Here is a 24,009-nt window from a genome sequence, read left to right as displayed (position 1 = left end):
GGAGCGTTTGCAAAAGTAAAGCATGGTATGGTTAATAATCCGTAAAAATAATACTGTATTCATCAGCCAGGTAGAGCTGTGATCAGCCTGGTCTGGTCTCGTAGCTGACGCTGTTTTGAGCTGGAGGCCAGACTGCAGACCTCCCGAGACCCGCTTCATCCAGAGTGATTCTGTGACTGTATAATTAATACACCGTAATTTCATAACGCAAACTTCTATTCAGATACAGCCTACAGAAATCCACAAAACTAGCCTCATTTCAACAGATTGACTAGAGTCCTTAGGTTTTTACTGTGGTTGTTAGCAGAAAATGGAGAAAATCTTGACTTAATGGATTTTTCACAGATTGATTCGTTGGAGGGGAAAGGAAAAGATGGGGGCTGCTCATTTGTCTTCTCATGATACACAACCCAGGCGTGCAGTGTCCAGTTTTGGGGAGCGGGGTTCGCCCACCGCCGCTCCCTGCGCTCGCGGCCCCGTTCTGCAGCCACGCACCGCGCATGTGTGTGCAGCGTCCAGTTTCTGGGAGCGGGCTTTGCCCACCACCACTCCCTGTGCTGGCGGCCCCATTCTGCAGCCACGCACCCCACACGTGTCCAGCGTCGAGTTTTGGGGAGCAGGGTTCTCCTGCTGCCACTCCCTGTGCTGGTGGCACCATTCTGCAGCCACACACCACTCACATGTGTGCAGCGTCCAGTTCTGGGGAGCGGGGTTCGCCCGCTGCTGCTCCCTGTGCTGGCAGCCCCATTCTGCAGCCACATACCGCGCGCGGGGCAGGTGCGGGGACCTGGTCTGCGTTACAGGTGTGTTCAGCACAGGCACTCTGCTGTGGAGCATTTCATGGACTTAGCTGGCATTCTGAATGTAGCCGTGCAGTGTTTGGACGAGATCTGCATGCTGATAGCTGACATTTGGATTCTTTTTTTGTATATTTTTCTTCACAGTAGTGCTGGCTGTTTGTAATGAAGAAAAATGCCCTGTACAACTCCTTTATATGCCACTTTGCAGTAGAAAATAATCTGATGTCTATATTCAGTAGCTTCGTTTTGAAATGAACAAGGTTAGAAACAGGCACAGTGTGTGGTCTGGAAAAAACAGAGGACATGAGAGATGGAAATCTGTGTGTAACTTTGGGAATCATTTTGAAGAGCACTACTCCATGCTATTTATCACAGTCTCTTTGTGACCCGTCGTTCTTCCACAGCTCCTTCCACCAACTCCCTGTTCTAGTAGCATTTCTGTGAGGATTTTAGAGAGGGCTCCCTGACTGGGAAGCATTTTGTTAATAATTTGTCCTGTCTGCATAAGTTATATGGAGCATAGAGGACGTTTTATTTCTTTTTAACTAAATTACTACATCTTAAAGAAACTACTGGAGTAACTTCTTTTGTGTTGATGATTCCTATTAGCATTTTTATTGATTTACAGGTAAACTAGTTTTTTCTTGTTGTAAAAATATCCTTGTGATCAGGAAATCTAACTGTGTTTGTGCTGGCTCAGATGTGTCATTATCAGTTATAAATAAATATTCTGCAGATGGAAATTATATTGGTGCATGCACTGGAATAGATGCCAGTTTCTAATATCAGATAAATAGTCTGGTTTTGGTTAATTGGTGTAAAGACTTACTTTTAAGCATTAGAATGACGATATTAAAATCATAACATATTAGGAGGCAGACCTGTTGACCAAGTATGTTATGCCTTTTCTGACCCTACTGACCATTTCAGAATACTGTTTCTTTTTGCAAAGAAACGCTTAACTACTGACCTGTACGTGTTCTTACATTCCAAAGACAATTTTTTTGGCTCTCTATCACGTAGTACATAGGGCTATATTATGTTTTGTGTTTGCATACGTTTTATTTTTGATATGAGTACTATTTCTCTGCAAGCTCAGACATAACAACACACTATTTCACTGGAACAGGAAGAACTCTAAACCAGTCATTTCTAATTAGCTTATATGGGAAATTTAACACTGAAGATTCTGGTTTTCCAAAATGATATTCTATGAAGCACTGTCTTCATTGGGAAAAATAGCTACTATGACTACTTTTCTGTAATAAATTGTTTTGTAGTAGCTACATTGGATTATAGATGTATGTCAGTGAGATTTCTGGGATGGTGAAGACAAATTTAGTAATGATTTAATGATTAAAAAAGGGTTGAACTTTCCTTTTTGGACACCTCTTCTGAGTTGTAATGCTAATACATTACTTTTGTACAAACTTGAAACCTCAGCACAGTATTGCATGTTTGTATGTATGTCTTTATAAAGAAAAAAGGTAAGTTTAGTAGCAGGAATAGTGTTTTGATCCCAAAAATGTCTGTGTGGATAGATTTACACTTTCTTTGTAAGAATGCAGTTTGACTGCACTGGAATATACTTGGTAGTACAAATGAAGAGTTTCAAATTAGTAATAGCTTGAAAAGTACTTTAGCTACTGTTTTTTTTTCTCGAAATGATTGATCTCTGTGGAGCAGTACAAGTGATCACAAAGCAATGAGAAAGAAATAAACCTACAAAAAAAATCTGCACAATTTTTGTCCAGGCAAACCAGCTTCCTTTTGAGCTCTGTGTTGGCACAGTTGTATGATAAAAAGTGGATTTTTTTGCTGCTCATAAGTAACAAAAATAATTTCACAACTGTAATGAATGCACTTCCTCTGGTAAGTTCCAGTTATATGCAGGTAATGATGTCACAGCTCGTCATTTCAAAAATTGTTTCAGTGGCATTTATGACTTCGTGTAAATGCTCGTATGTCATAGGACTATTTGAAAGAACTGGAACTTTGAGAGATGTCAGGTTTCCTGTGTTGAGAAAAGTGACTTATTGAACAATTGGTGCTAGTTATCAAGAGTAGATTGTAGAGCATGTTTAGGCTACAAATATTAGAGTCAACAGATTTACTTCAAAAAAAAGAGGTATTACTGGATGTCATTTATAAAGGCATATATTAGCCTTGAAAGTTTCCGGACCGCTAAACTGGAGAATCCAGGCTATGTCATGATTCAAAAGCATTTAAAATATGAATCAGTCTCTTCTGCATCTCAAAAGTGAAAGTTAGAGGGGAAACCACCTTTTCTATAAATGGATTTACCAGCACACGTCTTTAGAATTGTAACATCATATTGTAAACAAATGAGGAGTCTTAGGAGCAAAAAATGTTCTGGTCAGCAAATTTTCTCTCTCATGATTTAGTTTTAAAGGTCAGAAGGTGACCATTACAGTCAAAAAATAATAATTTGTACAGGAAAACCTTCCCAGATGAGATGCAACCCTGTCCTAAACCTCTGAGTTTGCAGCCGAAGTTTCCTGGAACTGCTGGGTGACTGTTGGGCGTAAGGTAAAGCTGAGCAAGGACTATTTGGCAAGAGACATAGACTAGTGTTTTGATTATTTTTTTTTCAGTTATTCCATAATTTTTCAGTAGAAGCTAAATTTCTTTGATTTAGAGGAGGGAAGGATTCTGCTTTAAAACAGAACAGATAGGAACCTTAGGACAGACTTCTCGCGCTCAGACACCTGGAGCAGCTGTAGATTCCCCACTGAAATGAAAAAGCTACAATTCAAGATTTAGAAAGGTAAAAAGTGTGACCAGAGCATTAAATAGAAGGGCCATATGATACCAAAATTAATCTCTGTGTTTATTATAAAGAAAATCCTAGTTGTAGTGGGGGAAAAAAAATGAACTTGTTCCACCACTTTCTTTTTTCCTCAGGAGAAAAAACAGAATATATCCTAGGTAATAAATCTGTTTTATGGCTCGCATGAGAAAGGGTGGAGAAACTCCCATTATTTTCTTCCCAGAAATTGAAATGCACATGAGCTAGCATGGGAGACACTGGGATTTTCATCCAACAAATGCACAGCTGTCTTCTGCTTTTATTATTTTTCTAAGCCTAATAATTTTTCATTTGATTAGCTGGTGGCTGACAAAACTATCACTTGCTCAGTGTTTTGTATGTTTAGTAGAGTAGGTGTGATGCGAAAAAGATATTGTAATACATACCCAGAAGCATACCTCAACTTGTTCAGTTGATGAGAAATTTCTACTTGCCTGTCCTTAAAATACAAGTTTCTATCATCAGGATTTGAGTTTTAATATCAAGAAAGTAGCTTCTTGAGAACTAGAAACAGGAGAATCGTGTAAGCATTTGAGGATTTTTTTTTTTTAAATTCACATTGTAGAATTGCACGAAGCTCTCTGCATATAAATAAATTGTCAAGAATCAGTTGGCCAAGGGATGACACTATTTGAGGGGAAAAAGGTCCTAATTAGTGTTAATAGGTAGCAGAAGCAGAACTGCAAACAAGATACATCAAGGATTTTACTTGTACACAGAGTGGGCTGTGGAGAAAACATATGGACACACTTAATGTGAAAAAAAATCACAAACCCACCTAAAATGAGACAAAGTGATAAAGTGAGCAGAGACATAAACATGAGAGTATCAGAGCCTTCTAGGACTGAGGTTGCTCAGAGCTGTGTCTGTGCAGACCTCTGTAAAGCCCTGAACTCTCAATTTGAAACCGGGAGGGAGAATGGCCTATCACAAAACTTCTTGTGCCTTCTGCAGAATAAAGAAAAGATGTTGAAGAACCCAGTATCCTGGTCTGTTTTGCATTGACCATTAATACCAGGGACAAAGCAGATTGGTTTCTTCTGTATTGACTCTCCTGGTATTTAAAGCACAAAGCTATGTTGCTATCTTTGTTGTCCTCGGCAAAGCAATGCTAACACCTTCGCTAAGTAAGCAGCAGAGGAAGAAGAATGCAGTATTCTAGATTGGTAGATCTGTGTTGTCCAGTTGTTTAGTGTGTTTCCTGTTGCTGTTTTCAGAAATTCAAAAACAACTTGATGTGTTCTGGGAGCAGGAGAAAATGTGGGCTATCTGCTTCCACTTTAATATTGTGTGATGTCTTCTCTGGTTTTGTTTTGTAGTCACTTATAAATGGTAGATGTTCAAAACCATGTAGAAATTTTTAACTTAAATGACCTTGAAGCTGCAGGTTCTTTAGAAAGCCAAGCCTCTACCTAATTTGAGGTCAGGTTTGTGTCCTTGTATACAGTGGCTGACTGGGGAAGGAGTGATTTTGTGAAGGTTAGTAGAATCTACGTGCTATATATCTGTCTGACCTGGCTCCATTGCACTCACTAAATAATTGTTGACAAGTTCAAGCTCTGTAACCAGAAGGTTATGACTTTGCTAAATGCCGTGAGCCAGTGTATTTTCATGGATAAGGAAAATTATCTTAATGGGAAAATATGAGACTGCTGAAGTGTCAGTAGATCATCATGGGAGCTCTCTTTTGGTTGTGCCTCTCTCAGAAACTTTGTCTGCTAGGGATCAGAATACTTGGTGTATGGGACTGTTACCTGGGAGATGGAAGTGTGTGAGTCTGTGTCATAGCTGGTTCCAACTGGGTGTTGCCCCGTGCCAAGGCTCACGTAGCAGTCTCTCCAGAGGAGGTATAATCAGTGCAGCCACCCTCACTGTCTGCCTCCTTTTTCCTCAATCTGCCTTGTTAGAATTTGCATCTTTGGCCTGTCAGTATTTAGCTATACTAGCATATAAATTTCTCTTCTGTGATGGACCTGTTTGACCTTCTGAAGCTGTACTTTGAATTCTTGCACCTGCATTAGACCCTTTGATTCTTTTGTCCTCTGACAGATGAGGTGATGCCACGCTGGTTCCCAGCTGGAGGAACGTGTTACTGTGTGACTGGAGGGGATGCATTCCTGACATGCGGCTGGGAACGCTGCTGGTTGGTAGAGGCCCTTGGAGCAGAATTGGCTTGCTGTGGTGGCACACACTTTTCCTGCAGCGCAGCACCGTGGCCTTCGCGTTGCACTCTAATCCCCTGTCCCAGGTGCAGGGGGCTCTCCACCCAACTTGCAGAAGGTTGCAGAGAGGGAGACTCCGTAGTGCTGTGCCACATAAACAGGTGATACACAGCCTTAACTGCAGAAAGATCTCTAGCCTGGTAGTGTTATACAGCATTTATGCTCTTTGCATGAGATTTGCTAGGTCTGCTGTGGTCTGCTGTTGGTAACAGTTTGACCTTATTGAACAAGGCTTTCAAATTTGAGAGTAATTGGCAACATGTGAAACATTCAGGACTTTTTACATTTTTTACTTGGGTTTTTTTTTTTTAGTTGTGTATTTAGGCCCCCCCACCTTTCACTTCAACAATTGAGGGTGTTGGTTACTTCCTTCTGTGTTTGTGTAAGAAAAGCTTTTTATAGTCCATTTTTCCAGTTGGCGTATGTACTTCCTTCATTGCAGCTTAACACATCGTTCTTCCCACTCCTTCCCAACCACTGCAACTAATGGAAGACCTTTGGGGTTTTTTTATTTATAATAAAAATGGAGCTGTGGGGTTGGGAATAGTCATTATTCCTGCTTCAAAATTTGTTCTTCAAGTTGTGTTTTGTTCTTGGTAAAGGAGAAGCATGTAAGGAAGCAAATAATAATCAGCTGTATTTAGTTTATAGGACATTTGGTTTGAACTGGACATTTCCAACTCAGTTTTTGTTTAGCTGAAAATCTACTTAGAGAAAAAAAAGTTTGTCAGGAATGTGAATGCAAGCGAGCTGCATTCTATTTTTTTTGACAAAAATGTTCTGAATGTAATGCCAAATGTGAACAATTTTTCAGTGTCATCCATCCCAGCTTCAGCAAGGATCATAGCTGAGGTGAAGGCAGTCTAGGAGCTCCACATCCACCCATTATTTTGCCCTGTGTGGGTGAGTCAAGCACACTGACAGCACCTGGGCCTTGCACATTTGGAGCTGTGCTGGAGGTCTTTTGTTTAAGCAACATCAGTTACACCAAGAAGGAAGGAAGATGGCACGGCCGCTTCCCCTTCATTGGCTGACAGAGGTATCGCTGTTCAGGACAGCATGCACTGCATCGTGCTTAAGGACAGTACAGCATCTGGTTTACCACGGCTTCATTCCTGCTTGCTGGATGTTTTTGTCACCATCTGTCCAGGACTGTTATTTAGCCCCAAAACAGAATTAGTAACATTTAATACTGCAGTCTTTTTTCCCCCTCTATGACAGAGAGTTTATTGAGAATATCTACTGGGAATATTCTTTATTTCCTGTGTTTCGGATGGTATTTCTCAACAAAGGTTATGTTTTGGAACTAATTTTCCGATTGAAATTATTTTTTTTAATATAATCTTGCAAGGTTTTCCAACACCAATGAACATAGCCCTGGTCCTTCAGTAGAGAGGCATGTGCAGACATGGCCGCTGTGGACTGAACTACCTCACAGCTTCAGATCTTTATATTTTTAGTCTCTATATAAGCCTTTGTTTTTCCCAAGTGACTTGTTTTAAGGTGACATGGTAACTCTAACCCATTCAGGGCAGGAATTCACTCTTTTCCCGTATACTAGCTCCACTGTAAGCTTGCAGCAAAAAAGTGGATCTGAGGGATGCAGAGCTTAATTGCGACACTGGGCCTGAGAATCCTTTCACCTTAAATCTCATGTCTCACCATGGGACATCTGAGGTGCTGACAGGTCATTTTTTAGCTCCTTTTGTATTTTGTGATTACTCTGTGAAAATAACATTTTAAAGGCTCTTGCTTATTTTATTGCTCTGCTGCTAAATAATTGACATCAGCACTTAGCATTTAATTATAGTGATTTTATACCATAAATATTGTATAATGCCTGATGATGTAATTAGGTATTTTTATAATAATGTCCTATTTTTTTAAATAAGGAGAAAATCTCTGAAATTTGTGCCTTCATGCTGGTGCCCATTAAATGCAGTTATTGTTGTCTAGTGACGACGTATGTTCTTCTTAACTAGGATTCTCTTCTCTTTCATGTTGATACTATCTCTATGCCAGATTATTCCTGTCCCTAGTAGCACCTCAGGGCAGGAACGGGAAGTAAATTTGTCCCATACGGCCGCTTTAGACTGCAGTTTTGGGTGTGGGGAGATGGGAAAGGAGAGACAACGGTGTCTTCATGCCTGATCCTTCCCTCGCTGTCATACAAGTAGGGCAAGCAGAGGGGGAGCAGGGCCATGGCTTTTTGTGCTATCAAGCTAGTTAGGAGTAACGTGGGAGTACACTGGATTCAGCATAGGGTGAAATTTTTTGTTCTCCCTTGTGAGAGGAAGGGATCCAGGGAGGAACTGTGGCTCTGAGTCACCCGTTCTTCCCAGAGCACCTCCTGGGGTGGTGCTGCTACACGCAGCCCCGTGCAAGACTGAGCCTGAAGGCTTGAACTAGCTGATTGCAAATATTTTACAGAAGTCTTATTTTCTGGTAATTACTTTAATATGATTCAGTGTTTTCTCTTTTGTCTGATCTTGTTGATGAGCCTTTGTGCCTGATCCTTCCCCTGCTGTCGTGGGAGCAGGGCAAGCATTCCTATGCCATCTGTACCATTCCTGCTGTGTTTCGCCTCTTGGTTTCAGTGGCTGCGAGTAGGTGCATTCTGAAGCATGGTTGCTGTTTAATACAGCGGACCAAGAGTGTGTCCTTGCAAAAAAATGGCTGATCCTGGACCTGTTCTTCTGAAGTCTTTGAAACTACTGAGCTGATTCAGATAGTCAGGGTAGAACAATTTGCAGAACTGGGGTCTGGGTACTGTTTGTCAGTTCACATTCCTCATGATTTCTGAAATTAGAGCTCCTGTGGAAACCTGGAACTTTGCTTCTGAGGGAAGTGTTCTGTATGAACGGAGTCCAAAGCACCCAGTGTTCAACAGATACATGAAGAATGGCTAGGGTTTAGGTTCCAGTGGGTCACCAGCAGTATTTACTAGAGACTAATAATAGCAGTGAACAGACTCGTTCCATTCCCAGATCTCTAGGGTTTTAAAAATCCAGCAGAACCAGCAAAATACCTGAAGCCCAGCCACTGAAATCCAGCCAAGTATTGTAAAGATTACAATGGTAGCTTCAATTAAATAGAAATTGTGCACTTTAAATGTACAATTTATTTAATAGTAGGTTTTTTGCCAGACCATAAATGTACCAATAACTAAACCAAGAAATAACAGATTAAGAAATATAAGTTTATAAGGTTTAGAAAAAAACTTTCAGATTTTTTGAATGCTTTTGTTTAACCATGTGATTCATAGTTAATCCTAGTTAGACCTAATTCATATATACATATCTTTATAGCAGGCTGTGCGCTTCTCATAAGCAATTGACTGGTCTGTGTTATCACATTTGTTCAACACAGGTCAGGGGAGAGAGGTGTAGAGTACAACTCGCATAATCTTTTGCACGTAGTAGAAAAAAATCTGTCTCACATTATACCTACAACAAATACAAGGGTGCTCATAATTCATATTATCCCATAAAATTTAGAAGAGCATTCAGAGACTGCAAATGAAAGTAATTTATGTGTAAAACCTCATCCATGAAGAATTTATTGCCATAGTAGGTATAATATACTTTGGCAGAGACTTCTTCCCTGAAACTAGTAGTTGCAGGCTTGAAAAAAGAACATACCAGAGACCTTGCAGGTTAACTATAGTCTGGTTTTATACAAAACACATTATTATGAAGACTTTTGTGTTTGAGAGAGCTAAAGCCAGCTGCCAAGTTAATGTTCCGAGGCTGTTGCAGATGTGTGTGAACATCTTCACTATGTGAGTAGTCTCTTTTAGTCTCTTTAAAATCAGTGTTAGTTTCATGGCAGTATCTTCCTGTAATTATTGGTGTATGTAAGTATTTTGGACCTCAGTGGGAACTGAGGAAAATGCAGAAGTGCATTTATATAAAACGTTCTCATGTGTAGTATCTAAAAATGAGTATTTGCTTTGCACAGGTAGTTTGCTAGCAGTGTCATGAAATCCAGATCTCGTTTCCTCCTACAAGGACTACGCTGGGACCATGGAATCTCATCTCCCTCTCTGCACTTGGGCAGAACTGCCAGATAAAGGCCATAGGATCCATCTGTCCCGGTGCCCTTTTGAGATACAGGCACTTCTGGGTGGCCACAGGGAGATGTGGCTCCTGCATCCCAGCAGATTCTTGCTGGTAGAAGTGAGGCCAAGGCAGGGCTGTGGTTACGTTGCAGCAATGTTGTGTACAGTTTTGGGGAGATTTCAGTGCTGTCTCGTCAGTGCTTGGGCAGCTCATGCAGCTGGAACACAGATATATTTTCTTTTTTTCCTTCTGCTGGGGTCTAATTTCTTTCTTCTTTTGAGATTATATTGTGCACATACACTTTTATAATTGTTGCCTCTTTTTGACCCAAACACTTCTACTTGCATCAAAGTTAATGACATGAAATGAAAATCAAGGGAAAAAGCAACCCGTTGCCACTCCAACATTTCCACATAGTACAAAGTAACCTTAAACTATGGAAGGATCTGATTTACTGTAAAACATGCCACTTAAATGCACGTAGCTGGGAATGGAGAGAAACAGCTGCTAGCATAATGTATTGGAGGTATTCTGGCCCAAGTCAGCAAGAGAAGCTGCAGGGCTTATTGCTATAAAAATGAACCAAAGTTCTTAAGAGTTGATGTAGAGTGGTTAGGATCTTTAAAATTCTTCCCTGAAAGATACACAGTGGTGTAGGGAAGCAGTCTGCTAGGCTTGGATGGACAGAGAACATTACCAGTTCCTCTGGGATTTTAATTAGTAATTCCAGGAAGTCTAGGTGTTTCAGGAAGTGCTAGTAAAATGTTATGCTATTTCTTCCGGATGTAGGTCCTTGGACAGTGCACTTACACTTAGCGGTTTCTATGTTGGCTTGCCCTGCAGCAGAAACCTAAAACTATTGAGAGCAAAGATAACTTCCTTTGCCAGGTATATTAGCTGGAATTATATCTGTTGCAGAAAGAAGTAACTTCTCTCTTAAACGTGACCTGAGTTTTGAGGTCAGTAAAGACTTCTCTCATCAAGGATGTCATTTTGCTACTAAGGAAAACCTCAGTGGGCTCATATCTGAAGTACTGTGTTCAGTTCTCTCCTTTTCCAGATGGATTTAGTGGAGTTAGAGATGGTGCAGAAAATGGCAGCTGAAATGATTGAGGGAAAAGGAACAACTGTCATATGAGAGGAGACTGAGTTTCAAGAAAGACATTTATTTATCACTGAGATGTATGAAATCATGACAGTGATGAAAAAGCTGAATGTGAAACTGTTGCCCTCCAAATCCTGCAATGCAAGAACTAGAGGGCACTCAGTGAAGCTAGTAGGAGATGAGATTTAAAACAAATAAAAGAAAATACTCCTTCATTTTCTGAAGCTTCAGATAGTGAATTTTTTGCCACAGGAGGCAGTGAAGGCAATGGTATCAGCAGGTTCAAAAGGGATTAGACAATTTCTTAGACAGCAGGACTATGAATGGACAGTGACATGAAGTGCCCTGTGACATCATTAATACAGCAACTGTGCATGGAGGAGTATCGGGGGGAATGGACTGCAAAAGCAGTCAGGCTTCTGTCTTTTCCCTAAATAGCATCTCTAAATAGCGTGCCACTGTTGGAAGCAGGATACTAGGCTGGATGGACAAGTCATCTGACCCTGCAGGGTGTTTTTTTCTGCAATACGAGAACTATATATGATGTTTTCCTTTGAAAAGTTCGTATTGTTAGTACACTGAATTCTCATAAGGATAATCAAGAAAAAATTTATAGCGTGTTAATACTGCATTGTTGATACCTGAAATATTGATGGATTTTAGAGTCTGATCCTATGATAGTCAGATGCCTGCCTGTTAGTTACTGTGCATGTTACTAACATGGCACTAATTTGGAAAATGTACAACTTGGAAAATGAATTTCAAGTTTTTATGTTTATTTTTCTTGGCAGTGAGCTTTAGTTATCTCTGAAGTGAAAAGCCATCCAGGTGCAGTGAAGCTGTGTGGTGCCATGAGTACTCTAGCAGGAAGATATGCAGGACAAGTATGCAGGAAGCTGAATCAGAGTAGTTTCTTCATGCTCCAATGCTGTGTGCTACTGAGATGTCTTTGTGAGAGTTCCAAGTAGGCCAAGTTGAGAGAATGAGGCAGAAGAGGGACTTTGGGCCGACCACATCCACGGAGCAAGGCCCAGTACTTGGGACGTGGTCCCTGTTCCAGGCACCAGGCTTTGGTGACACCATGGAGCTGCTGTGACATCCCTGCGGGTTGGGGCGTCCTCCTCATGCACGCTGTTCACTGCCTGCCCAACTCCTGATCACTCAGTCAAACCCTGATTTTTAGGCTGCTGCTTCTTATGTAGTAGCTAGCTCTTTTATTATTTATATCTCTTTTTTTTATACTTATTTATTGTTTGTTATCAACATCTGTAGTGTTTAGAGGAGACCTGCGAAAAGGAAAAAAGAATCACTAATTCACTTTAGTATAGGACTCAAAAAAGCTCTTTAAAATGTTTTGTTCTTTAAAATGTTTTTTTGTAAAAAGATTTGTCTTTTGTGTGCTTTATTTTTTGAAACATTAAGCATATCAACAAAAACATTCTCTGTTTTAGTTTGAGGATGTGGGCTATGTTCACAAGGAAACTAGGATATTTGTGTAGCTCCTGTGCTCTAGGCACAAGGTTTTTGTAGAGGTACTTACACAAGCCATAAACCATACCAGTGCAGCTCAAGTTGGTTCGTTGTGTCCGAGGAAACTGGTAGTGCTCTGCTGCTGCTGAGAAATCCAGTGTAAACAGATCCTCGCTAGCAATCTCAGATGTGCTATTGGGAAACATGTTTAGCTTTTAATCGAAAGAAATGGAGTGTTTCATTCTTAAGAGTATCTTTTTTTTTCTCTTGTTTCAGTTAAATAAATGTTAACACAAATGAAGAGCTTAAAACTGTCTGACTAAAGCCTCAGCTAATTGAGCTTTGGTTCCGTGAGAGTTTTGATGTCATCGTCCTTTTTGGTTTCCAGTTTTCTGGGGGAAGTACTTCAGCTACAGGGCAAAAATAAACACAGGAAACCTTTTAAATCTTCTTCACGCTTATTCACACTTCTTCACATACATTTATGCATATTTTTAGTTACAACTTCTTGCAAATTTATTTTGATCTGTAAAAAAGTTTCAAATGTGTTGTTTTCTTAACAAAGATTTGACCCTCATCTTTATAGATGCAGTTTCCCTATTTTTCCTGTCAGCCTTTAGTTCAAAGGAGCACTTCTAAGCATGCAGGCAGAGAAACAGTTCTATTGTATAAAATAGAGATGTGTGTTTTATATCACGGGAGTTTAGAGAACAATGCAAAGGTCAATTGTGTTGCTTGCTCTCCTGTCACATGATGTGGGTGTGTATATGAATGCATCCCTGGAATTCCACTGTGGGATCTGCATCTTTGAAGCTGATGCTAAAATTACTGCCAAGGCTCTTCCAAAGGCGGATACTGATAGAAGATTCAATGAAATCGAAGGTCGCCAGTCTGGTAGGTGTTGAAAGATACCTGGCTATGATACTATTTCTGATTTAATAATGCGAATGGGAGGCTAGCCCTTTGTAATAATTAGGGCTAATTACTGAAGAGGTGTTGACAGATGGGCTAAGAGGAAACAAACTGCCTTTATCCAGTGGCTTAGAGTCAGATTACTAGTCTTGTGTTATCTGTTTCTCAGAAAGTAGAAGCTTCAATCATTCACTAAGTCTTCAAAGGGGAAAGGGATCCTAACAATATACAGGATTTGGGATGAAGCTATGAAATACGTCTTTGACTCAAAATGACTAAATTAATCTCCTTTCCGTAAATTATCATACTTTTAAAGTTTGAGTTACAGATGGAGAATCTGATTGTTGTACTGAAAAACACATGAAATCAATAATGATGACTGTCCTGTTGTTATTTGTTGTTGCTGCTCCTGCTCATGGATTAGTCTAAACTCAGTTCCTTGCTGTTAATTATATTAATATGAATTCTTACATTCCCTCTTATGCCATGCTTGCTATCCACCTGAAATGGAGACAAGGGAAAATATTAAGTACTCTCTTAAGAGGGTTCAGTGTTTGTTTCATGCAGATGTCATATCTGCTCAAAAAGCAAAAAATACATCTGCCAAACTTAATTACAGTTATTTACCTCTTTAGGAGACAAGAGGATGCTTATTTTAGGAAGAAAACAAATTACAATGTAATTGCATTTACTGAGACATTACTCATTGATTTAGTGTTTCTTTAAAGAGTATTTCTTCTCTCCTTTTGGATACAGTCTCCATCCAGTGCATTTGGATGAAGTAAGTAGATATGATTGTCCAGTATGAATGCAGTTAGCAAAGATATTCAGGGGTTAATGCTTTGTCACTAGAATGAGCACTCAGTGTGACTTACCTTAGGCAAATGATTTAAAAGTCTGCCAACCCTCCATCTTCTCAAATGACTGTTTTTAAGTGCATTTCTTCCCACCCTTCACCATATATGTCCCGTTTTTATGAGAAGCATGAGATAAATATGGTTGCATTGAATAGCATTTATAAGAAGAGGTAGCTTTCAATTATTTATTTACTTTTAACAAAAGAGGCCTTTTAATTAGTGTTTAAATATTTATAACAGTTTTATTGTGTTGTAAAATCGGTTATACTTTGATCTAGATTTTCTGGTTTGAGATAATAGGGTTGGTAAAAGTTTTCCTAATTAATTTGGTCAGAACATGACATAATCTGGTTATCTGATGAAAGATTGACACTTCAGTTCCTGCCAGCATAAAAGCGCGGTACAATGGGGGGCTGTTCAGCACACATTCAAAGGCTGGGAGTTCAAGTTCAGGTACTGCAGAATTGTTCAAAGTTTCAGATTAAGGCGGTGAAACAGTTTTGCATTTTTCACTACATTTTTGGTCAGGAGTAGTTGTGGATGAGAGGAGTGAAGCTTGAAGTTACATGTGTAAGCTGTGTAACTCTGTTCTGTAACTTTGGTTTTATTTCTCTCCATTTGCTAAATGGTAGTTAGCATTACTCTTTAAAACAGAGAAGCTAACTGAGCAGAACATGCAGACATAGGAAACAGTACTAGAAACTGGGAATTAAGTATCATCAGTGTGCAGCCGCTGTTAAATGTGCCACCAGCTTTTTATTCATATCCCTCACATTTTAACAACGTAACTGTTTAACATACGATTACTCTTATCTCAGAGCCTTGGAGATGAGCATATTTAACTAATGCACCCTATGTGCTTATGCAAAATGGATGTAGACTTATGTGATCAAACTGGCATGAAAGAACAATTGTGGGTTTGTATCTAAAGTGTAAGCTTAGCCTAAACTGTTAAAATAAGCCTTTTTTTCTTATATATTCAGGTAATATTTGCCTTTTAAATGTCATTCCTGTTTGCACTGGAATTATAGTGATCCTGGCTAGATTTCTTGGACTAACTTGCTCTCCAGTAGCTTGGCTCATCCAAATATTTATACTGTATTGGATGGGAATCCTGATAGACAAATGACACATGCTATTAGTAATTAAGCTTGAATTTTGGGCAATATTTCGTAGCATAAAAATGCTTTATAATCTGTAACTTTGATGCATATATTTAACTGATAGGCATAACACTAAGTCTTCCCTTTTTTTTTTAAATACTGAAGGGGTTCTTGGAGAAAATAAAATGTATGTACCAAATGGTATGGTCTTTACTGAAACAGTTCTGACCTTGAGGGCTCACCTGAATGAGGATTTACAGTTTTAGCCTAATGAATTGATGCAGATTAAAGTACTGTCCATATTGCTTTGTTTCTTAAAACACTACGTGGCACGTGAATCTTGCTGGCTGTGGGAAGGGACTGTCTGTGCCTGGAGTCAGGGAGTGGAGTCCTAATCCCTGTTGTAGTGACTGTGCCACCCTGGGAGGTCACTTGCTGTCCCTGCCTCAGTGTCTCCAGCTGCAAAGAATGACCCATAGTAGTGCTGGTCTCAGAGACGTGCTGTAGTTTATGCAGAAGCAGAAACCTTCTAAAGAGAAAATGCTGTATGAAATCCTGCTGCAATGAATGAATCCTGCAAACCCTTCCTCATCCAAGCAGTCTCATCGGTGTCTTCTAGCAGTTTGGGTGGGTGCAGGTCAGATCCAAAATTTGGAGTTTGAAACATGACCTGGACACAAATAGGAATTACCTTTGGTTATTTAATATTCCTTTTATGTTTACGTCAGTTTATCCCATTTGCTATTTGCAATTTCAAAATTTATTTTATTCAAGTTAACTGTTACCAAATAAATGTTGAGAATATAAACATGGAGGGTAGGAAACAGCTACAATATTCTGATATAAATGTATCTCCCACTATGGCAATGCTAGTAAAATTCTTCGCCTGTTCAATTAAGTGCAGAATCTTTTTTTTTTTTTTTTCTTTCAATGTATATGTATTTTGTGAACATATTTTGTACTTTTCTTTTTAATTCTATGAAATGTAAACTGCGTGATTATAGTAAAAGGAAATATTTTGGAAAGCACTGTCAGAGCTCAGCTTGCCGTGCATTTTATTTTAATCGCCTACCTCTGCAAGGCATCTCACTCTTGGTAAGCCGTATGCAATACCGGGTTATTTCATGAGCAAAAGAAAGCATACAATGTTTAAAAGTATGTGAAAGGTAGATTGCTTCATTGTGTCTTCGTAAGAGTCGCTACTCAGTATCTCCTCCCACCAAATGTGAATTTCAGGGACATTCATGCTCAAAGAAAATTGAGGACTTCTGACTGTAAACGACAGTCATTTTTACTTCAAGTATGGCCAAAGCAAAATAAAATACAACACTACTAATTCCATGTGTTTTAAACTATTTGTATATATTTCTTTTATCAAAGTGAATCCAAATATAATAGTTATAGAGTAATGAAAGAATTTATATGGGGTTTTTTTAGTTGAATCTAAGGTAACTTGATGCAAAATTAAAATGCAGTGTATTGTAAAACTTACTGACATACTAAAATGAATGGAATTTTAAGGTAACTATGAAGATGGATTTTGGTCTCTTTCTCCCTTATTGGTGACTGTATCAGGCTGGGTCCGGAGCAGAGCTCAATGTCGATGGAAACAAATCCGTTTCTAGCAGCTCTGGATGTGGTCCTGTACATCAGGAATCAATTGATAAGTCATTGCGTTATGTATTTTAGAAGCTTAAATTAATTTCCTGTAGGTTATGTTTTTATATCTAATATCATGCTGCATATACATTCCCTTAATACTAAAAACTGAAGTTCTATTTCACACTTTAGAGAAAAAAGTATAGAAGACAAAATAGCATCCGATTTGTGCTGTGTTTCATGTTCCTATGCCCTGTGGGAGGAAAAGAAAAGTAATAGAACAGGCAAATAAATAAATGTGGTGTTGAAACTGGCATGACAGTTTCTGCTCTTGCGCAACGGGACTGCAATCAATTTATTGTCTTCATTGGTCAAATGCCAGAATAACAGTATAATATTATACAAGAGTAGATTAATTAAAGTGTAATTAGAATGGAATAAATTAAATAATAATAAAAGTTTGTCATGGGAAAAATATGTGTTTAGAATTAATTAGTTTTCAAATAAAGTGATGTTTTAATTGCTCAGAGTTACAGAACCTTTAATTGCAGACATATAATTCTGGCCCAAATAACTTCAGTTGCTGTAACAACTTGATATATTTCTTCTCTGTCAATTTTTTTAATAGTTTGTTACTAAATAAGATTATTGCAGGAAATGTCTGCTAAGATGTCTGGAAGATGTTTAATTAAGCCCATGCTATCTGAGGGTATTATTAGCTCTTGGAACCAAAAGATTTGTAGCTGATGGTGCACTATGCAGCACCCCTAATTAAGGAGGATGGGCAGACAGAGCCCCGTGGTTGACAGATTGCTATGCATGGCTGAACTGGAGGCTACTCAAAACAGCCTTTTGATGGTCCTTGGTTTATCAATTTTCTGCTAGATTACAATGATTTATCAGTTGTACAAAACTAAATTCATTTTAAGTCTGATGGTGTGGTATAGAGGGACAGTTGTATAAATACTTCTTTTCACTTGTATTGTGCATTTTCATATTCTTCAATTTTTCAAAGTGGTTGCCCATTTGTTGTCTTTTTTTTTTTTTTTTTTGCATTAATTTTATGGAGCGTGTGTTGCAGAGCTGAACTACTATAGGCTTTTATGCCTGCTTCCTTTCTCCAAACAAGGCTGGCTGTAGTTATATCATTGCACTTTACCAAGCAATTAATGGTTTCAGAAAGTAAAACAGATGGTTGTCTTTTCCCTCATCTGCAAAATGAACCTGTTTATGAAACACTAGAATTTCATCTCTGTTTGAGCTGTATTTCATGCTGTATTTGAGAATCCTTTATTAAAAGCTAGTGCAATGACATGTGACGCAGGGGCTCTCAAGTTTTCAGACCCCATATTTTTGGCATAAACGTATCCGTGATATTTGGCTGTCTCCAAGTGTTTACTTCAGTAAGATTTGCAATGCCCAAAATGTTTAACTGTGTTAAGAAAGGTCAGCCAGCTGATAGCTGAAGGCAAATATGTCAGAAGGAAAGACTGAAAAAAAATTATCAGTCTGACACAGTGGGAGTATTAGAATGATTAATGTTTATGTTAATTTATGGCTTTTACATATTGATTAATAGCTTTTTGTTTCAGTGACCAAAATGTGTAAGTGGCAATGAGATCCATATGCTAACTCAGTGTCTTTCAAATAATTACAATCATTCTTAGTTTTGTTCCCATGCTGAATCTATGTTTTCATACAGAAAATAATTATCGTACAGTGACTTTTTTAAAAATTGCAGATGGAAGGATTTGAAGGTGAACCTCAAGACACAAGCCTGGGTTTCAGTATTCCTGAATGTTACACACTGATATTTATATACATTTTTCTTGCAAACTTCATTACTTAAAATCGTAATATATTGTGGTTTAGCCTTGTTCAGTTATGGGATGCTTAGAGACAAAAAAGGTGCTAACACTGTGAGGAGCCGTGGAAATCATTAAAAACGTGCTGCGTTGCATGATGGTTATTAGTCATTTTCTTTTCTGCTCCCATAAGATTTCTTGGCATATCACCAATTGCTGATAAGCAATTTTGTTTGCTATCTGCCCATTGACTATTAAAATGTGGAAGTGTCCGTCATTCATTGCCTAAATGTCAGGAGAGAAGGTAATTTGGGGAAGCTTCTGAGAGCAGATGAACTCCTAACTTCCTTGGCAGTCAATGGGAAATGGAGGTTCTCAGCACTTCTCAGAATGAGACTTCTGAATGTTTTTCTGAGCAGGGAGTCATTGTTAGTCATTAGAAATGGTTTGGTGACTATTGGGAATGAAAGCTCTGACAGCATTTAGTGTTCCCAACAGATAGAAGGAAGGACTCTTGCCAGTGGCAATGTTGGCTGTGTGGCAACAGGTTTATGATATCCGTTAATAAAGGATTGTACAGCTCGGTCATAGAAATCATTGCATTCTTTTTGGCATTCATGTGTCTCTAACTAGCAAGTTTTGCAAGCAAGAGAATTCTATCTAGAAATCTGACTGCAGTACCTAGACACTGTATTTTCCAGTGCAAGCACAAGCATGCTGATGAATGCTCCCAGTCCACTTTTGTGATTTTTTTTTTTCATTTTAGGTTTTGAAGTCACATATGAAATACAAATCTATATCACTGTGCTTAATCTCTACTTTGGTAGTCATAAGTGGATGATAATAATGAAAAATAACCAATGTAAGAGAAAGCATGTTGTTATCCTTACTCCTGAAAATTAAGAGTGCTTTATTAGTACTTTTTACTGGTTAAATCAGAAACTTCTACTAATTCTGGTTTCTGCTTGAAATGAATTTCTTGACTTAAAGATTTCTACTGTTTTCTAACTTCTACTTGAAATAAATTCATTTTTAAATTACCTTTAAAGAAATCCTAGAAGTGTGATACATTTTATGTCTTAATTTAGCACCAAAGATAGAAAAGGGAGCTTTAAACTGAAAGCTGCGGTGTTAGTTGACTGATGAGTGAATTTTCATATATTCTGAGGCTCTGACCTTTGCAACTATTTGTGTAGCACTCCCACACCTCTTGATCTGTGCAGGCAGTTGCTATAAAGCTTCCACTGATTTTACTTTTACTAGTGCATGTTTCTGTCTTTGCACACAACAGATATATCATATGTTTGGGGGGACAGAGATAAGAATGCGAAAAGCAGGCTGCCTGGCTTTTAATTTTGGATTTTATCCTAAGTAGCTGTTTCATTCTTCCCTCAGTGTTTTGTATGTGTTAGCTCGTTACAGGACACGAAAAGGTATTGCTTTGCACAGTCAGTTACTTTGCACCTCAGGTGCAAACAGAGTTCTTCAGATAACTGCCTCGCAACATCCCTTTCTATTGCTGACTTCCCTGTTTCAGTGAGTTCTGTCATTTTTTGGTTTGTACATGCAAAATGAAAAGTGAGGCTTAAAAAATTGTCACAATACGTCTGAAGAATTATTTGTTTACCAAACCATATACCTGCTTTCAGACCTTTCGTAGCCAATAACCTATAAAAATTCACTTTTGCAGTCAGATGCGGTGAACTTCAACTCATTCAGCTTGTGCAGATTTGTCTGGAATCTCTTTTAAGTATATATGGAAATACTACTCACTAAATGGGTCTTGTAGCCCTAAACTCTTGTTCTCCTCTTCCTAGAAGTGCGATGTAACCAGGCAGCATTTTGCATCAACCAGGGGTGTCTAAGATGTTTCCAAGTCCCGCTGTGTTCTGGCATAATTCAGTGAGGTGACTCGGGTTCTGCTGGGACCCTCCTGGTCAACCTTTGCTACTCCAGGATCTCCCACACTAGCAAGGCAGCACAAGGAAGGGCCGTGGTATCCGCAGGCAGCCGTGTTACGAGGGTTTCTTGGGCAGACCATGGTTCATAGTTTCACCACTATGAAACCCAGTTGTCTGCAGTGGGTTACAGGCTGGAAACACAGGAATATTGTGTTTAGAAAGCTCATACTGCAAGGGCTGCCTGCTGTATTTTAACGCTGGAGATTGTAAATGTATTGGAATAAAAAAATTGTTTGCATTGCTCTGTTCATTTGAGGGGGTCTTTTATTTCCACCAACTTCTCTGCACCTGCAACTTCCACTTTGAAAGCACGCTCATGCACTAGAGCTACGCTGTACAACGTGGCAGAGTGTCACAGAACTTCTGAGTGAGTGCAGGTAGGCACAGAAGGGCAGGCTAAAAAAGGGCTTTTGTATGAATGAGAAAGAAACAGCCTGGAAAGGGGGAAGAACAATTTATTCACATCTTCCTGAACTCGTTCTTTACTCTGATTTTTCCTTTGGGACGTTGGCACCTGGTAGACTAGGAATTTTTTAAAAATAACAGGGATTTCATGTATCTGTTTGTGAGCACACCTGGATGTGTTGAATAATTTGCAGTAGTAATTATGTCTGCACAGCTGCTGGTTTCAGTCCCAAATCAGTTTGCCAGACATGCCTAGAGAGATTTATTTCTCCTGTACCTGAAAAAGCTCTTTTACCGCTGAGTTTTTACTACTCTAAATAAGCCTAAAGAAAAAAAGAAGAGGATTTTTTCTTGCCTTTGCTTGAGCCATTGGTATCTCAAACTGAACTGTGGAGTTTGTAGGGGGAGGAGGGTGTTTGGATGATATTTTAATAGCAATTTGTTTTTGCTTCAATGTGTGATAGAAATACAAGTGACAGGAGTGGGAACAGGAGAGTTGCTGAATTCTGCTGGAATTTTTCCTGTGGGAATCTGTTAATGTTTTTAATTCTCCAAGAGATTTTTCTAAGGTAATCCTTTTGACATTTACATATTTTAAATTACTCTCATTAAATAAAAGCTTAACTTTTTAATATCAAATGCTGAAGTGATGATACTGGAATAGCACTGCATAGAAATTAAAATGGTTTGAAGGTTATTCTAATTGCAACTTAAAGTAAGTTTTACAAGGGATATTACTAGTGAATTGTTCTTTAAAATAATGTAATTTTGAAGGAAACTCAATTGTTGTGGCATTTAGTAGAAGCATTTTTTTAGACACAACCCTTTTTAGTACCTAATGAGTGGTGCGCATAGCCGTTTGCTAATTGAAACACTAATCTGAACAGCTCGTGTTTCCACTCCCCTCTTGCAGAGCAAATATAAACTATGCAGGAGCGCAAGGTTTGCAGTGCACCTTGTGAAAAATACTTCAGGTTGTCTGTATCACATCGGAGTGTAACTCAGCCCCTGAAGGAGGATGCTGTTACCAGCACAGGGAAGGCTGGAAGAAATAAAACGCAGAACATCTTTTAAAAACCAAGAGTGTGTTAATGAGGTGTTGCATCTTTACTGGTGGTACCCTCTTGCAAACAAATAATGCGATAAGCAAAATGATTCATATCTTTTAATGTCCCTCCACAGGAGGCAGGAGTCATAGCATGAGGATCTCTCAGGGACAAACACATAGTCTAGCCCTGCGATGCTTTTAAATGAACTTTCTTCTGTAGGTTGCACTTTGCTTGTTCGAATCTTTGAGCCACATTTTCCTCCCAGACCAGCCTAAATACTAAGGAAATTCTTTTAATTAAATTTGCTGCGGATATCCCCAGTTAACAAGAACAGATTGGTCTCCCTGAGGCTAGATGGAGTTAACAAGAAAATAAATGTTGTGCTAATTAGAGAACTCGTTTTCAGACACCTGGGGTGAAACTTTAAAAAGTCCTAGCAATTTAGGATTGAAAATTCATTTGAAAATTAGTCTTGAGCTTCTAAATGATGGACTTTTGAAAAATTTACCCAGGGGCTTTAACCATCACACAGTCATCATATTTAGCATGTTTGTAGCTGTCTGCTTAGCAAAGCATGGTATAACCATTATCTATTAGTATGCCACGATGTATTTCATTATCCCTCTAAGTAAAGTAGAGATATTGAGCTACCTGGTGAGTTAAAGGTAGGCTAAATGTCATTTTTTTGAGGATGCTTATGTCAGTGGGAACAGGATAGATGCTTTCTTGGAGGTTTTAAGGCACTGATGCACCAAATTTCCACCTATTTGGGACCTCATGGGACTTTCTACTGATTTAGGTAACTAAGAACTTTTAATTAAATCTTCGTCTTAAGTGACTTGTCCAAGCTTCTGGATGAAAAATACAGCACAGATGCAATTTTTATAGGTTAGCACTTGCTGGAAGAAAAATAAGATGCTTAATACTGTCCCATTGCCATTCATCTGCTGAGTCATGACGTGAAGTAATAAGGAGTCATATGCCCAATAAAAAATGATACAGGTTTAATATTAAGCCAAATTTCCAGATTCACATATCTGATTAGCAAAAAAAGCAAAGAACCAGGCTCCAAGGAGCAAAAAGTCACTTCATTTGCTTGCAGCTAGAAAGTATGTTTTCAGTTTTGTTTTTTTTTTTCCTGTAGCCAGTCTAAGGATTTTTCTGAAATACTGTCCTTGTAAAGACATGCATTAGTAGCGTCTGTTTCATGCCGGGTAAAACCCTTCCCACAGCCATGTACACAGTTGCTGCCTGTCAGCAAAAACTTCTGTGTCAGTAATTAGAAAAATGCTATTAAAAACCTGCCTTGTAATCCCAGACAGCCTCTGGGTTGACTCAGTTCTATTTTGTCTTCCTTGCTCAGTGCAGTAACCCAGGGCCGTTCCACCATGAAGAGGGAGCCCGCTCCTCTGACAAGCCGCCTACCTACTATTTTATTTACATATAGTCCTACAAAGTGTCATTCTGAGAGCAACAGCATACAGCTGTAGTGTCCCAAAGAGGTGACCTTTGGTGACAAAATCCTTAGTCTAGCAGGTTCATAACACAGAGCGTGTTACAGACAGACACTTGGGAGCTGGATGTCACCATGGGGGCGAACCTGTACATCGTGTAATATCTGAAAATTTACTCCAGCCTGTCGTGAGCCTAGATCATCAGACAACATCATAAAACAGATGAGTCAGGGCACTGAAACACGGAGGTTGTCCACTGAGCTCATTATTTTCATACCTAATTACACAGTGCTATTGAGGGAGAACTGCACATTATGCTGAAGAATCCTGTTTCATCACTAGTCCTAAAAGATAAGTGTGTTTAATTAGGACCTAT

The 24,009-nt window shown here is 38.9% G+C and overlaps 1 protein-coding gene across 4 annotated transcripts in view; it reads left to right on the top strand.

Moving 5' to 3' along the window:
* Positions 1-24,009, top strand: part of GNB1L (G protein subunit beta 1 like) — a 43,483-nt gene that overhangs the window by 1,014 nt on the left and 18,460 nt on the right. The window contains exon 2 of one of the 4 annotated variants that reach the window (XM_075434751.1): positions 21,595-21,699. The exons of the other annotated variants lie outside the window; for them this stretch is intronic. The gene's annotated coding sequence lies outside the window, so the exon portion shown is untranslated. The remainder of the gene's footprint in view (positions 1-21,594; positions 21,700-24,009) is intronic. 4 annotated transcript variants of the gene reach the window in all.

Source organism: Opisthocomus hoazin, chromosome 13 (assembly GCF_030867145.1).
Source record: "Opisthocomus hoazin isolate bOpiHoa1 chromosome 13, bOpiHoa1.hap1, whole genome shotgun sequence".
NCBI classification, from domain to species: domain Eukaryota; kingdom Metazoa; phylum Chordata; class Aves; order Opisthocomiformes; family Opisthocomidae; genus Opisthocomus; species Opisthocomus hoazin.
This window is presented reverse-complemented; position numbering and strand designations above follow the sequence as displayed.